We start from the raw sequence: 14,576 nt of genomic DNA, 5'->3' as shown, positions 1-14,576 counted from the left end.
GGGTTTTTTGGGTGGTGTATTAATAAAATACAAACCTATGATGCCAGTACACTAAGACAAAATCTGTTCTCTTTTAAACAAATGCATATGCTTGGAAAAATCTAGAAATCGTATTCACTTTGCCTGGCATCTTTCATATTTCTATAATGATTTTATAACACATGGGCAAAGGCCATCCTATCGCTGGTTCTGTAGGGTTGTTCAGATGCAGAAGGACAATCTGCAAAATGCCTCCCCCAGCGCTGCAGCTCCAGCCCTGCACGAAGCCCAGTGCATCAGGGCAGCGACGCGGGGAACCACCTTTCAGCTGGCTCGTAGCGAAGGGGCAGCACAGTGCATCTATGAGCAATGAAGTCAGAATTCCAACGGCAGGTTGCCTGAATACAAAATATGACATAATTCTTACCACACCTACCCATACCAAGCTTTCTGTGCCCCTCCCAGCATCAACACAGGCTGTTGAGTAACATAAAAGCACTCCATAGCCTTTTGCAAAGCTAAATCAGCACATGATGAGCCAAAAATGCCACTGACTGAAGCATTAGGAAAAAAAAAACAACCAACAAACACAAAAGCAAAATCCTGATTCTGTTAACCTGTAAATGCCATGATATTTCTTACATATTTTGCTCCCTTTCTTACTGAAGGTGAAACAAAGGGCTTCTGCCAATAATATTCATATGCACAAAGCTCACATCAAAGTTTGCCTGAATGTAAACTGCATCATTAAGATAGTAAAGAAGCAATACGAAAGGTAAAGCCAGATTGTAGCTGTTACTGAGCTCAGGAAACACAGCTGCATATTTCTTTTAATATGCGTAGATATTTTAAAAATACTGTTTTCAGTGTGTCCAGAACGCGTGTTAAAAAGGCTCTAAAAATAACAATGCCTGCCTGTATATTAAGTTTGAACAATAGATAAATGCTAAAAATAATGATGTTGAAAAAAATATTTTAGCCATATATCTTTGCATGCTTAGACAAATACCAACTTTACCACATGCAGCTGTGCCACATTAGCTGTGCCATGATGAATGTTGTTTAATAAGCAGAAGAGCAGAGGTTGGCCTACATTTGGCTAGGGTGCATTCGCTGCTGAAATTAGGATGTGCTGGTTTCATCTCCCCAGACGTGGAGCAGCTGCTCCACCCGTCATGCAGAAGAGGGCTGAGGCAGGGTTTGCATGCTAGACTCTGGGCAGGACATTTGATTCCTCTAATAATCTAGATATGCAGATATTGTTAAGTGCATAACTGATAGAAGATTGTCATGAGAATCTATTGACTATCCAAATAGGAAATACAACTCCATACCAGTCAATATGAATTTCCAATGAGTCTTTGAAGCCATACAGGTGTCAAAAAAGACAATCTTTACAGTGACAAGACTGATTCAGACCTTATTGCTATAACCCGCAATATTACTGCTCTTGAGCAGACAGGTAGATTACTCTACAGTTGCATGCCAAGTTTTATTAAAGAATGCATTGGGAATTGTCAAATTTCTGAGACTGCTATACTATCCGTACACTCAGACGAATCTTATGGCCTTTTCCCAGCAACTCATATTCTGTTTTCAGTACATATGGAATAATGTTAAGGAAAGAAACAAAAGGTAAAGTGATTTTCATCTTCAGTGCAACATTCACTACTCTACTACACAGCTGCAGATTTTGTTATTCCTTGCACAGAGACAGAGCTTGGATTTAGATTTTTGGCCCTATCACATCTTCAGTTTGTAATAAGACCTATCTTAAACCTATCAGCTTAGCTGGCCAGCTGAGGCTATTTCTCCAGAGGACATTCCTCCACCAGACTCATTCTTCATTGACTGGGGGAGAAGTCCTCTATGACTGAGGTGGGGAAACTGGATAGAGCTGGTGAGCTGATTCCCTCGAAGAGCATGCAGGTATCATAACAGATTTCCTGGTGCAAAATGCTCCAAGAAAAAGGCAGATTTCATTTGAGAGGTCTGTGTTATAATTCCACCTCCCTTGCAATGAGCTTCTTCAGTAGATACATTTGAACAGTATCATTTTCAGTTTTAAAGGCTTTTTCTTTTTGAAGAGTAGAACATTAAAACCATATAAAGTGAACTGGCTCCAGACTTATTTTTTGTCGCTTCACTATAATTTCCATCTTTCCCAAAATAAGCAGTTCATTGTGGAACAGACTATCCACTGCCCCCAAGTGTTCTCAGGAACACAACAGAGGCATCAAGTTCAAGCAAATGAACAAAGAACAGAGATCCAGTCTTTCAATCAGCACTTGTATTCACATCCCTGCAGCCACCATGAAGCAGCCAAAACTAAAGTTAATTAACCATTGGTCCTAATCTTTACATTCCAGAGAAAAAGAAAATAAAATAGTAACTGACAAAAAACAAATACAAAAGTATTTAAAAGCTCTGTTACCATATTTTGACTATGCAGATATTACTTCTTTGAACCAACAAGAACTGCTGTCCCCTGATCAGGGAATTCTTCTTGTGAAAGAACAAAATACTTCTCTTAACTTAGATAATATCCTGGGATATTCCAAAGGAAAATGAGTATTTAAATATAGCACAGGCCCTATAAAAACACCTCATCAAGACCTGCTTAGAGTGCACTGGTACATTGTAATATACTATATAACTCTGTGGGTGAGCCAAGCACTAGTGAACCACAGTCCATTTCCAGTTTCTTTAAATATCTCCAGCAAATGTATGTGGAAACACTCCCATATCTACATTTGTAACTCCAATTTAAACTACTTTTTCTAGTACATATTCATTAATAAAATCCTAAATTGTTTAGTGTCTTGTGGCATAAACCCAAATGCAGCCCCCAGTCCTACCAAAAATAAACCTTAACACCATTTGGTATGTTGTTCCAATGAATATTTATAGTGGTGCAGGTGTCAGAGACTCTTTTCTGTGAAAAAAAAACCTTATTCAGGTTTTATTGATGTAACTCACGATATTACTGCTCTTGTACAAAACAAGGTCACACTGAAGTTATATGTCAGACTTCATTAAAGTGTGTATTGGGAATCATCAACTTGTGATGCTCGCTGACCTGAGCACCTTGCAGTTCATGAACGTTAGCAAGGCTTTCTCATGCCACACATTTGCAATGTGTTTGCATAGTCAGCTAATCAATACTGGTAAGAAAATGGACCAGAAGTTACCTGACTGTCATTATCATTGCAATATTACAAACCTGATGATGTTGTCATCTGCGAGTATAGCTTGCACCTCCACTTGATAGTTTCAAGTCTTTCTTCTGCTTGCTTCACAGCAAGCATTTGAAAACAGATCTTTCTTGCCTTATGCAGGAAAATAATCCCATTTGGAGGTTGTTATCTTTTAAACAGAAACCATCATGGCTCAGAGAGCTGGTCTTTGAAACTTCTGGCAAAGCTGAGAAACTTGCACAAAAAAAGTTTTGTTTCAACTACATCCCTTCCCCCAGAAAGCTTCAGAAAGAAACAAAAGTAAAAGAAAAAAAAAAAGTTCTCGGTTTCCTCTATTTCCTATTCTAGAAGTATTCTCAATATAAATGAAATTAGGTCATGCATTTGATATGGCACACATGCACTATTTATGGTCTGCAATCAAGCTGCAAGCTGTGGAGTTCAGTGCCACTGTCTATCATGAAGTCAAACTCTGAGGCTAAATAACTTAATAATATCCTTAAATTTTGTATCTACCATGTATTCATGCTTTGGAGAGCAAACGCCTCAGCTGAAGGTTCCAATGTAATTTGTTTGGAGTGCTGACCTTCCTTTGAAGTATTACTAGTATTTGTCACTGTTATATTCATGATAGTAGATGAGATTTACCAGTCCTTCTTGCCTGTGTTATCAAATTGCTTAACTTAAATATTTAAATGGGAAATGGCTTTGCATTTTTACTGACATATAGAGTAATTCAGATACAGGGGCTTTGCAGTGCTGCAGAGGGAAACACTTATAAAGCTGATGACTCACTGAGATTTCTTGTACAGTCTTGGTGTGTTAATGTACAACAGGAGAATTCCACCCAGATACTGCATTGAATCTCTGATTAACAACAGGGAGAGAAAGAGAGATGATTTTCACTTACCACCTGGAGAGCTATAGGACTGAAGAACTCCACTGGACCAAAAGCCCAACCAAGTTTTCTCTATGTATCTCACATCACACTTTGTTATACTCAGGGCATTCATTTTTTGCATTGTTGTTTTTGGTTTGGGGTTTTTTTTTTTTCCCCCCAATGTGTACATTTGATAACTGCCAGAACTGCAAAGAAGATAAGGAAAATAAAGAAAATTATGCTTAACCACAATGAGACTATCAGAATCCAGTAAATAAATGAGTGTTTCCCGTGCCTGCATCTTAATCCTAAAGTTAATGTAGTCTGATTATTTTCCCAATACTACTGGAAATCTGAGGTTCCTGTAGGCTTTAGAGAGCCTCCTCATACTGAAGTTCAGTGGGAGCCGATAACCTGATTTCTGTAGATGCCTCTGAAGAGTCCAACTGTAAAATTAGACAAAAATATTAAATATTTTTAAAGTGATTTGGGAAGTCTTCATTGACAGGTACCTATGAAGTCATCCAAAAGGTTTTCTTCCCCCAAAAACTGTGGGCAAAGAATTTGTTTAAAAAACATGGACACAATCAAATTTGCTCCCTATCTTAAAAAGTAATCGTGTTTCATAACATTCAGAAAATCACAACTCACAGAGATACATTGCTTGTTGTATACATAACAAAGAAGTTTCAAACTGACATTTGTATGGCATTAACTAATTAGGTGAATTTTATACCTATTAAAATAACCAGTACAAACACTGTGTGAACCCCCTTAGTTCAATTCCAGTCTGGGTTTATTTGCTTTGGGAAATGTGCAAGTAGAAACTCAATCATGGAAAAATACCCCTGCTACTCAATATATGTCTCCAGCTGATACCTTTTCACAAACCTAAGTAACCGGGGAGAGTGATTCAAATAAATAAACCCTCTATATTTAGACAAAGGCACTGTCTTTTCCATTAACATCTCTCAGAGAAATAAGAATAATATTGGGGATAGAGAACTGATCAATATTCCCCTCAAAGTAGACTGGTTAAGTGCACTAATTAAATTAAAAAGTCTGAAGATTAGAGTCTCAATAGCAAAGCAGATGTTTTGTACTTACCAACCTGCCAAGGTGGGATATTTCCATGCGCTCTACTGGGCCTCCATTACAGACTGAAATTGCTGGAAGGGTCAGACCCAGCACAAATGAGAGGCCACACCAACTTATCATCTGTCCAGGTATTAGCAAAGCACAAAGTTCACTTCTAAGCATCCTTTCCCTTTACCCTCAGGAGCTGTAGCTCCAATCAGCAGCTTCTGGCACATGTTCCCAATGGGCAAGGTCAGAGCAATCCTCATTTCAGTAATGATCTTGCGGTCCTGAAGATATGCTCTGCTCTGCTGTATCGTAAATATAAGGAAGGTAGCGGGCAGAGATAACAGACACGTGTGCAAGTTTGTGCGTTCCCTCCTCATTCACCGTTCAGCAGATTCCCATTCATTGCACGCAATTGCCTGAAATAACAACCGCTGCGCTCATGTTTATTAGAGGTAGCCACAGCACTGCCTTGTCACATTTACTCACATATTTCTTTATTGCCTCATGTCAAGTTCTGTTTGTGTCTTGTCAATCTAAGAACCTCTAGAAACATGTGGAATGGTCTTGGCAGAAAGCTCTCTCCAAGCATGACATTTGGGTGAGTGTTCAAGGCATGTGCTTGGCACGAAGCTTGCTAGCTGGCTTTTGGAACTGGATGGAGGAGCTAAGCAGCTACCCCATCGCCTTCAACTAAAGAGCAGGCTGTCCGGCTTCCAGCTGTGGGGCAGGATTTTAGAAGGGGCTGTCCAGAGGATGCTCAGGGGACAGCCACCCCCTTGAGGGTCTCTGGGGGCTGCAGAAGCAATTGCACATCTCAGAAAGTGTCCTGTGTCCAGCCCCGGAAAGCCAAGAGGATGTGATGCTGAATATGACCTGGAACATCCCAAAAGCCTGCTGACAGTGAATTTTCTTCTTTAGAAAATGTATTTACAAAAAATAAGTAAGCATCAGAAGTACCATGCCATATAATCTGTGCTAAAAATATCCCTGTTATTTGCATCAGAAGAAAGGTGTTTACATTATCAACTACAAAAAGCTTTCAGGAAACTCTTGGATTTCTTTTCAGTGTACAAAGCTTAGAAATAATATTTTGCTGAGCTAAATGTCTTTTATATTTACTTTTTAAAATAGTAGCTACTTTATGTTTTAACAATGACCTTTCCATCTGTTGGGTCAAGGATGTCAGCTGACCATGGAGTTCAGGGTAAAATAATTCCCAACAGACAGAACATTTTATTTTTTCTAAAAGAAGACAGCTTTAGCCTTTGGCTCCTAGTCAATATTTTGAAGAATTACTATGATTCTTAGGTTTTGCTAAAGAAAAATGAATAATCATGTCTTTTCCTTAAACTCTAAGTCTCTTTCTATCCATCCCTCTCTTTCCTACAGCAAATCCTCTGTCTAACCTAAATGAGTGTCCCAGTCTAACCTAAGTGTAATCACTGTGTTAACAATACAGACTTTAGAATAATTATAGTTGCAAAAGTCTTAGATGATTTTCCTGTGGAGTATAGCAGGAATGGAAAAGGAAAAACAGTAGCTGAGATTACTCAGTCTGTTACTAACATTGTGGCTTTACTGAGAATTTTAATGGTACTATCGCAATGAGGTATGTGTCACAATGACACTGTCATACCTGGTGCATGTACCAAATGCAACTTCTGGAAGTGTTTGAATAATCTCTACCCCACAAAGTGGGGAAACTCCTGTTGCAGCAACTTTGGTGTTACCTAAATTTGTCTAAACTCGATGCACATCTTATTTGGCCAAAGAAAAAGAGACAAGGGAAAACAATGAAAACTATCAGACATCAACCAGTATCACCTACGTGAAATACTGGGGATTTTTTTTTGCCATAATCTGTCATAAAGACAGAGCAGAGACATGATAATAGGTTTCAAGTACTTAAAAGGTAGCGACAAAGGTGGAGGAGAGAAATTCTCTTGGCCATTGAGAGTCAGGCGACAAATATTGCCAGGGAGGTTTAAGCTAGCCTAACTGCAGGACCAGTTCAGACCATGGCATCTCCATCTCCACCGCTAGCATTTAAGAAAAGGTTGGACAAAGAACCATCAAAACCGTTGCAAGTGTGCCTGACGCCGCTCTGGGGCAGAGGACAATTAAGGTGCATGAAGTTCCTGGCTACAGCTAGAAAAATGCCTTATACTTCTGAACCATGTTTTTCTCCCCAGATGCCTCTGGCCAGTAGCCCCTGGCAGAGAGGCGGGCAGGGGCAGGGGCAGCTGGGATGCTCGCGGACCCGGCTGTCCACCCCGGCTCACCCCTGCGGAAGGGGACAAGGTTAGAGTCACTGCGGCAAAATCTTCTGTGACAAGGCCTATTCATGTTGTTCATCAATAAACACCTAGCTGCAGATTTTTAAAAGGTGTTTAGATACCTCTATGGTCTATATAAGTTTTAGACATACATAAATAACTAATTGCATTAACAGAATATCACCCTTAAAAATATTCCCCTTAGTCTGGCAGACCTAGGGCTCTTCAGTACTTGATGGCATTGATCTCTGTATAACCTTAGAGAGCAGATGCTTTACTGTCTTGTGAAAGGTAAAATACAAAGGAACTAAGGAGAAAATAGGAAAACTCGTGAGAAGAGGCAGAGAAGGTAAGGCAATAACTTCTGCGAAGGTGAAACTGTTCTGCTGAATCTAGTTCTCTCAGGCAGAACTGAAGTAGATGAAACACATGTTGGCATCTTAATGCTTAGTTTTTCTTTCTTCCCTTTTCTTTATAGTAAAAGGAAGGAAAGTATTTCCTCTCCCATCTTGGATCTACCCATCAGACAACAGATCAGTAAAGCTGTGTTGAAAAAAGAATAATGTTTCCAAAGCAATAGAAATTCCTGAAGAAGTACCTATATGTTTGCTTGATAAATTATTTCTTCATTTCTATATTCATACAAAGCACATGTATTTTCACGCACCATTGAACAGAGAAATACTGTGAATTTCCATAGAAAGCTGCTATTAGGTTATTTTTCTTTTACTGAAGAAGTTATTTGCTACGGTTTTTCAAACCATAGTAAAAAGCCTTGCTATCCTTCCTGTACCCTATTGACCGCAAGGGCAAATTATTTTTTTTAAATGTTATTAATGGAAGATAGTTTCAGGTTTTACTTAAATTCAAGCATTTTCTCTGAATCAGTCTGTGTTTTCAAACTAACTTGGCAGGATCCTGATATTACAGTAATGCAAATCTCAAGCTAAAAGTCATTATTAGAAGTGGATCAATATCAGTTTATCACAAAAATGTGATGTTCAGTAGGATCGAGGCAAAAAGGAGATGCTCAGGAACATCCCAGCAAAGCTAAGCAGGACCAGGGATGGGCTGGCACACGCTAAGGAAGAGCGGAAAGACAAGCAGGACCCCAAGCTCAACTCTCTGGCACAGGGTGATGGAAACCAGCTGCTCTCAGAAAAGCAGAAGATACCAACCAGAAGACACCAAGAAGGAGGAAGACAGGCTGTTGATGCCTCCTACATTGAGATGCTGATTTTTCCCCCAATTTCCCAAGTTTTCTATAAGCAGGGGTTGGGAGGGTATCAGCAGTGTGGCAGCATGGCAAGGAAGTTCCCCGCTGAGCGTGGATTGTGTTTTCTTGTCCCACAAGTTTTCAACAGTTTGCAGAGAAATTGTGTATGAACCAGGGCGTCAGTCTGTGACCTCACATTTCCACCCACCAACACCTCCCCTCTTTTTTTTGGTCAGGTCAGTCAAATTAATTGGTTTCAACTTTTTTTAAGTAGAAGTTCATTAAAATTTTGAAAAATTGCCATCAGAAGAAAAAGCACAATCTTTGGTTAACCGTGCAACCCGCTGTTGCACTGGCTTCTTTTTCTTCTTAATTGGATATGTTGAATCAAATCATGCTTAGCAAACACTTTTGATTTTGGCAAATCAGCATTTCTTTCCAGTGGGGGAAAAAATTGTCAAGAAATTCCCAACCATCTCAAATAATTTCCCAGATGTGGTGGTAGCTTAATAAAGTCGTAGCCTATTTAAAACTACATTCTTGTATCTTTTAGGTTTTCCTGAAGTATCAAGGGACAATCAGTCACCACTTGTACTCAATAAACTAGGAGATGGTACTACAGGAATCGATACAACTCTGTAGAGATTTGAAAGATGTGCATATATTGGAGAAAGCAGTAAATAAAAATACAGCCTCACTAGAATTTAATTTAAGTATCCAATGGGTGAGTTTGTACTTGTGTGCATAGATAAATAACTTAGCCAAAGGAAAGGGAAAATTGTAAACTTAGCAAGTATTGACTAATATACAAAAAATAAGGCCAATGTCATCAAGTTATACTCCGCTATTCTAATTCTGCATTAACTTACATAAAGGGCCTTGATGATTGGATGCAGATAATTTCTGGCTCTCCACTCCATCAGGAAAAATCAAATTGGGGATATTATAGACTAAACCAACATTTTCCCACTATATTACCAGTGTTTGTTGCACATACCAAGCTCCATTGCTCAGACAGATAAGTTTGTGTTTCCAAAGGTGACAAGAGGTATGACTGGCACTGAGAGCATGCAGAAAGTATTAGGAATGATATTGTCTCAATATTGAGTTAAGACTATTAACGGTAACATTTTTAAAGACTTCTTGGACAACTCACGATTAACATTTCTTCAGTCTTCTGAAATTATCAAGCATTATGAAAACAGACAAGGTCATTGTTTTATCTGCAATAAAGTCAAAGGAATTGCTGGAGATACAGCAAGAGTATTACACATCTAATTACTACCGTGGTAATTTATTCAATAAAGCTCTCATTTAATTACAGGAACCTATTACACTGAGTGATGTGCTAAGCGTGATTTATATCATCTCAGACGTAAATATTCAGAAAGAGACCTCCCATAGAGAAAGCAGCTCCTCTCTGCTCTCCGTCCGCATTTCACTTCGGCGTGCCGACACAAGAGGAGGGCACACCGGCAGGTCACGCAGCCGCCGCGTGGTCGGCCTGCCCGGGGATTTAGAGGCAGAAAAGAAGGTGGCTCCAGCAGTGCGGTCTGAAAGAGCACTGCACATCCCCACGAGTTGTCCCAGGGCTCGCAATTCATATCAGCACCTTGCAAGCCGGCAGTGATCATTTTGGAAACAGTGTCACCGGCCAGAAGCACGACTGATGCTTCCTTGCTCTTCAGGAGCATGGCCCTCAGCCACCAGCTGCAGACACAAGCCGGTGGTGAGCTGTGACATACGATCTATGTTACGTCCTCTTTCTATGTTACGCTCACCAACAAACACTGAGAAAGTTGAGATGGTAGAAATTTGTCAGTAAGCCTGCACTCTTTCTGCAGCCGTCAAGAGACTGCCTCTGAAATACAGTATGAATCCATACTGATTCACACTAAGTTAGAAATACAGAGAATTTCTTTTTCATAATGTGGAAAAATAAATATTCCTCATACTTGCAAATAAGTTGTTTCTTATTGGTATGATATTACGCACTTGCACATGCTTGCACTTGCTGCCCTCACTGCTCTTCTTCCTCTGCCCTTGGGTTATCCAAAAGCCGATGGAGAATCTGCACAAAGAAAGATTTTAAACCCCAGAGCTTTTAAAAGGAGAGATATTTAGAGCTCTAATAAATCACTGCCTCTGCATGAACCGTACCTGTGCCATTTTAATACCAAAAGCATGGCAAATCACTCTATTACTTAAGTCTTTCCCTCCACAGATCTCAGAGCTTTCACAAAAAAAACAGTAGAATGAAGCAGTTTATATTTGAATGTAACATATTTTTCAATACCCATCTCTCAGAAAACGCTCACTTATTTTATCACAAATTTAAACAACAACAAAAACCTCAAACCCAGTCAAACCCAGCCGTGTCAAGCCTGACAGAAGTTGATGTCACTCATAAAAGGCACAGCTTTCTAAAGAGACATCTTTCTCGTGGAAAGTGTTAGCCATTTGATAATACAGGTAATATTCAGCACTCTATATCTATGCTGATATATAAAACTGCTGTCAAAGCTGCTGTCTTTATTGACATCATCATGAATGCTTTGCTCCCGCGGTGAAGACATCATTGTCAGAAGTAGCTGAAAACATTATATAAGGTATTTCTCAGTTTAACTATGTAAAAGTCCATTCTTAGAAACTCTTCAGGATCCCCTAACATCAGAAAAAGCCTGAAAGAACCCCATTCACAATAGCACGTCCCACATAAAATCTTCAAAGAGCATTTTAACGGGAAAAAAAAGCTCTGGGTTGGTGTGACTAGTCACTCCAGGCACGGGCAAGCCTAGCTGTGACTGCCCACCTCGCGGCTCCCCTCCTGCGCGAGGGGTCGCACAGACTTACAGAAATCCAACCGACGAGGAAACTACTGGGCAACTGATGTTCGAGAGGCTGAAATAGGAAAGTCCCCCCAGCCACGTACGGCCCCTCGCAAAGCTCTGGAGTCGTGTATCATCGCTGCGGCACACCCCGCGCCTGTGGGCGATGCCGAGGAGCACCAGGCATCCGCGGAGGAGCAAAGCAGGAATCCCGCTGTGCCCGTTGCTGCATTCTCCTTCACCGTGCACTGAAAATAATACTGTAAATAAAAGGAATAAATCATTGTCTCCCGCAGCGCTGACCTTACCTAACCTTGCTATAATTTGACAGATAAAACAAGTCACTGAAGACCAAATCTACAGAAAGATTTCAATGATTTGCCACCTAGTGGAATCAAACTCCAGCGATGCTTGCTCAGGGGTGAGCCTGTGCCTCGGTCCCGTTGCAGTCTCAGCCCTTCCTAATGACCCCCCTGCCCCGGTCAGGGGATCAGAGGCGAGCACATGCCCGCACCGTTTCGCCCCGTTGCCATCCCCGTGACATTTTATCCCACTCAGCTCTTACCTCTAATCTAATTTGACGGAGATGGAGAAACCTCACGCTCTCTAGAGATCGATTCTCCTCAAGCGCAGTACATAAATGAATATTTTACAAGTCATATAAATGCAGCCCTTTCCATTTTTCTTTTCCACTTCTGCTGCACGAAGGCCGATGCTGGTACCAATTTATGGCGTTAAGCTCCCACCTCAGGGGCAAGCAGAGAGTCCTGGCGTTCCAGCTGAGCCCCTCACCAACCTCCGCCTTCCAGGGCTCCCTCCTAAGTGCCAAAAATCACATAAGCTGCTGTTTAGTATGTAACTTTTGACATCATTTTAAGTCCCATTCAGCTGTAACAGTTGATTATTAAAAATGTGTAATTGCTCATTTATTCTAGAAAACATCTTCCAGAGGTCCTGTGCATCAGTGGTCTGCAGTGACCTCTTTGTTGGTAAAAAAACCAATCTGTGCTGAAACTACTGATGTGTGAAAACTTCTTTAATAAGAAAACTCTCTCTACATATGGTTACATTCTTTAACACCTAGTGGTCAATAGCTAACATGATGTACCTTAAATGTGGCTATAGGGAATTAACACTTGACACCTTAGGATCCCACTGCAATAGTCCTGCGCTTTTGACTTCAAAAGCAATAGAAGAGTAATATTGAGATCAAAGACTTCAGCACAATTACATTTTTGAAGTTTGCAAGCCATAGAAATCGGAGGCATTTTAGTACATTTGCTCTCGTACTTTTCTGAACTCCTGAATACTTGCAGTTGCTGTTCAAACTTTTGATGCAAACTAATGTTTTGATGCACAAGGGTCTGAAGATGCCAGGGAATTCCAGATTAATCCACACTGACAGCAAGAGCTCATTTTAGCTTTCCATTGTGTGTGAAGGCAGTTTGCAAGGTTTGCAAAAAAAAAAAAAAAAAAAAAAAAAAAAAAAAAAGCTCTGCTATACGTTATGATGAAAAGTAAGCTCTGCTACTCGGGGCAAACACTATCTTTTCGAATATGCATATGCAGCAGTCCTTATTTTTGGATGAGGCATACAAAAATGTAGAAAGTTGTTTCTACATTTCACTGCCAGCAGAATACTTCACCTTTTCCTGCTCCTTGCTTGTGCACCCTCCAACAGACGTAGCAGCAGCAGATCAGTTCAAATTCTGGGCTCCTTTGCACACTGCTGCTCTGCCATTTTAGGTCTCTCTTCTTGCACTTTTATTCTGTAACAACTGGTTTATGAATGTATGTAACCATTCGCTCATCGCCATCGTTGGCTGAGCGACAGCTTTCCCTCCACAGTTGCACAGGATACAAGTCTAATGTCACTCTTAAAATCTTAACAAGGAATATTCCTAGTCTAACTTACTATTTGTGTCTGATCTATCAATTATAAAAGAAAGTCAGACACTCAGAAATGGAAGATGTCCTGATCCACTGTGACAGATGCACAGTTGCCCATTTCCTGGTACGTACGTTTCTCAAATCTCTTTATCCTTTTCTGTATTTAAGCAATCTTTTCCTCTTGCTCATCTACTTGTTTTTATCAATATTGGGTATCTTGCTTCCTCTCGTGAAAATTATCCAGATTGCTACATGACAGATCATTTCAAACAGACAATTGTGCTTATTGAGAAATTCAGCATTTTTGTGGGAAAGTATTTTTAACTTTTTGCTGAACAGACATTTGTAACCAAACTCTCCAAGGCACAACGAATGCTCCGTCCCTTTCCCCAGTTTTTAAATGGAACAGCAGACACCGTTTTAAGGCTTACCTATGGCACAGGCTAGATCATATAGCCAATATTTGCTCAATTACCACGATGCCACGTCCATGCTTAATATTCAAAACTACCTGTAAAACTTCAGTTTTATAGCAAACATTTTAATCAGGCCTTGCAATCTGTATTATTTAGTGACCCCAAATCACATCAGATGGTGCTTTGAGTAAAACCTGGCCAAGTCAAAGTCCACTTGAAAAGCAAAGTATGGGCCCCCACCACAGCCAGCCGGAGAGCCAGCCCCTCAGAGCCAGCGCGCAGGGGAGAAACTCGGTCCTGTTGGAGTTTCTGGAGACTCTGAAACAAAAAAGCTGTCAGCATTCTTTGTGCATGGGGATTCCCGAAAGTCGCATTACATTACATGCTTAAGTGTTCAGCTTGGAAACTAAATTGCTTATCCTTTATGAGAGGTAATCGTTGAATGTAGCAGTGCACCATGTTAACCCCATTTGTCCAGAACACTGTCCTGGGCAGGTAAAGTGATTATAAATCTTGGCAATACTCTGTACGTCTGGGGGGCTAAAGTAGAGTAACATCCTCTTTCTGCACTACAGACTCCTTGTAAAACAGGCTATATATAGCAATAAATCTGTTTATTTTTGTTATGGTTCTTCCATCACTCTCTGACTGCTTCTGTTTTCTCTTTGAAAGCACTTGATTGTACCATTCTCTGTCTGTTTTCAGCATCATAAAATGAAATTCACTTCATTGATCAGAAGATGACCTCTATCCAGTGCCTCTTAGATTAGAGATAACAGCAGGCTGCTGTCTAACTGAGAAATAATTT

At 40.3% G+C, this 14,576-nt stretch overlaps 1 long non-coding RNA gene across 1 annotated transcript; it reads right to left on the bottom strand.

Annotated features, from left to right (window-relative positions):
* Window positions 1–4,231: 4,231 nt before the first annotated feature.
* Window positions 4,232–6,718, bottom strand: LOC115333371. Its single transcript, XR_003920770.1, has 2 exons — window positions 5,164–6,718; window positions 4,232–4,262 (listed from the first exon to the last, which is right to left on the bottom strand). It is a non-coding gene; the product is annotated as an uncharacterized LOC115333371 (long non-coding RNA).
* Between the last annotated feature and the right edge of the window lie 7,858 nt (window positions 6,719–14,576).

Source organism: Aquila chrysaetos, chromosome 20, assembly GCF_900496995.4.
Source record: "Aquila chrysaetos chrysaetos chromosome 20, bAquChr1.4, whole genome shotgun sequence".
NCBI lineage: Eukaryota > Metazoa > Chordata > Aves > Accipitriformes > Accipitridae > Aquila > Aquila chrysaetos.
The sequence above is the reverse complement of the archived record's forward strand: the minus strand, read 5'-3'. Positions and strand labels throughout refer to the sequence as shown.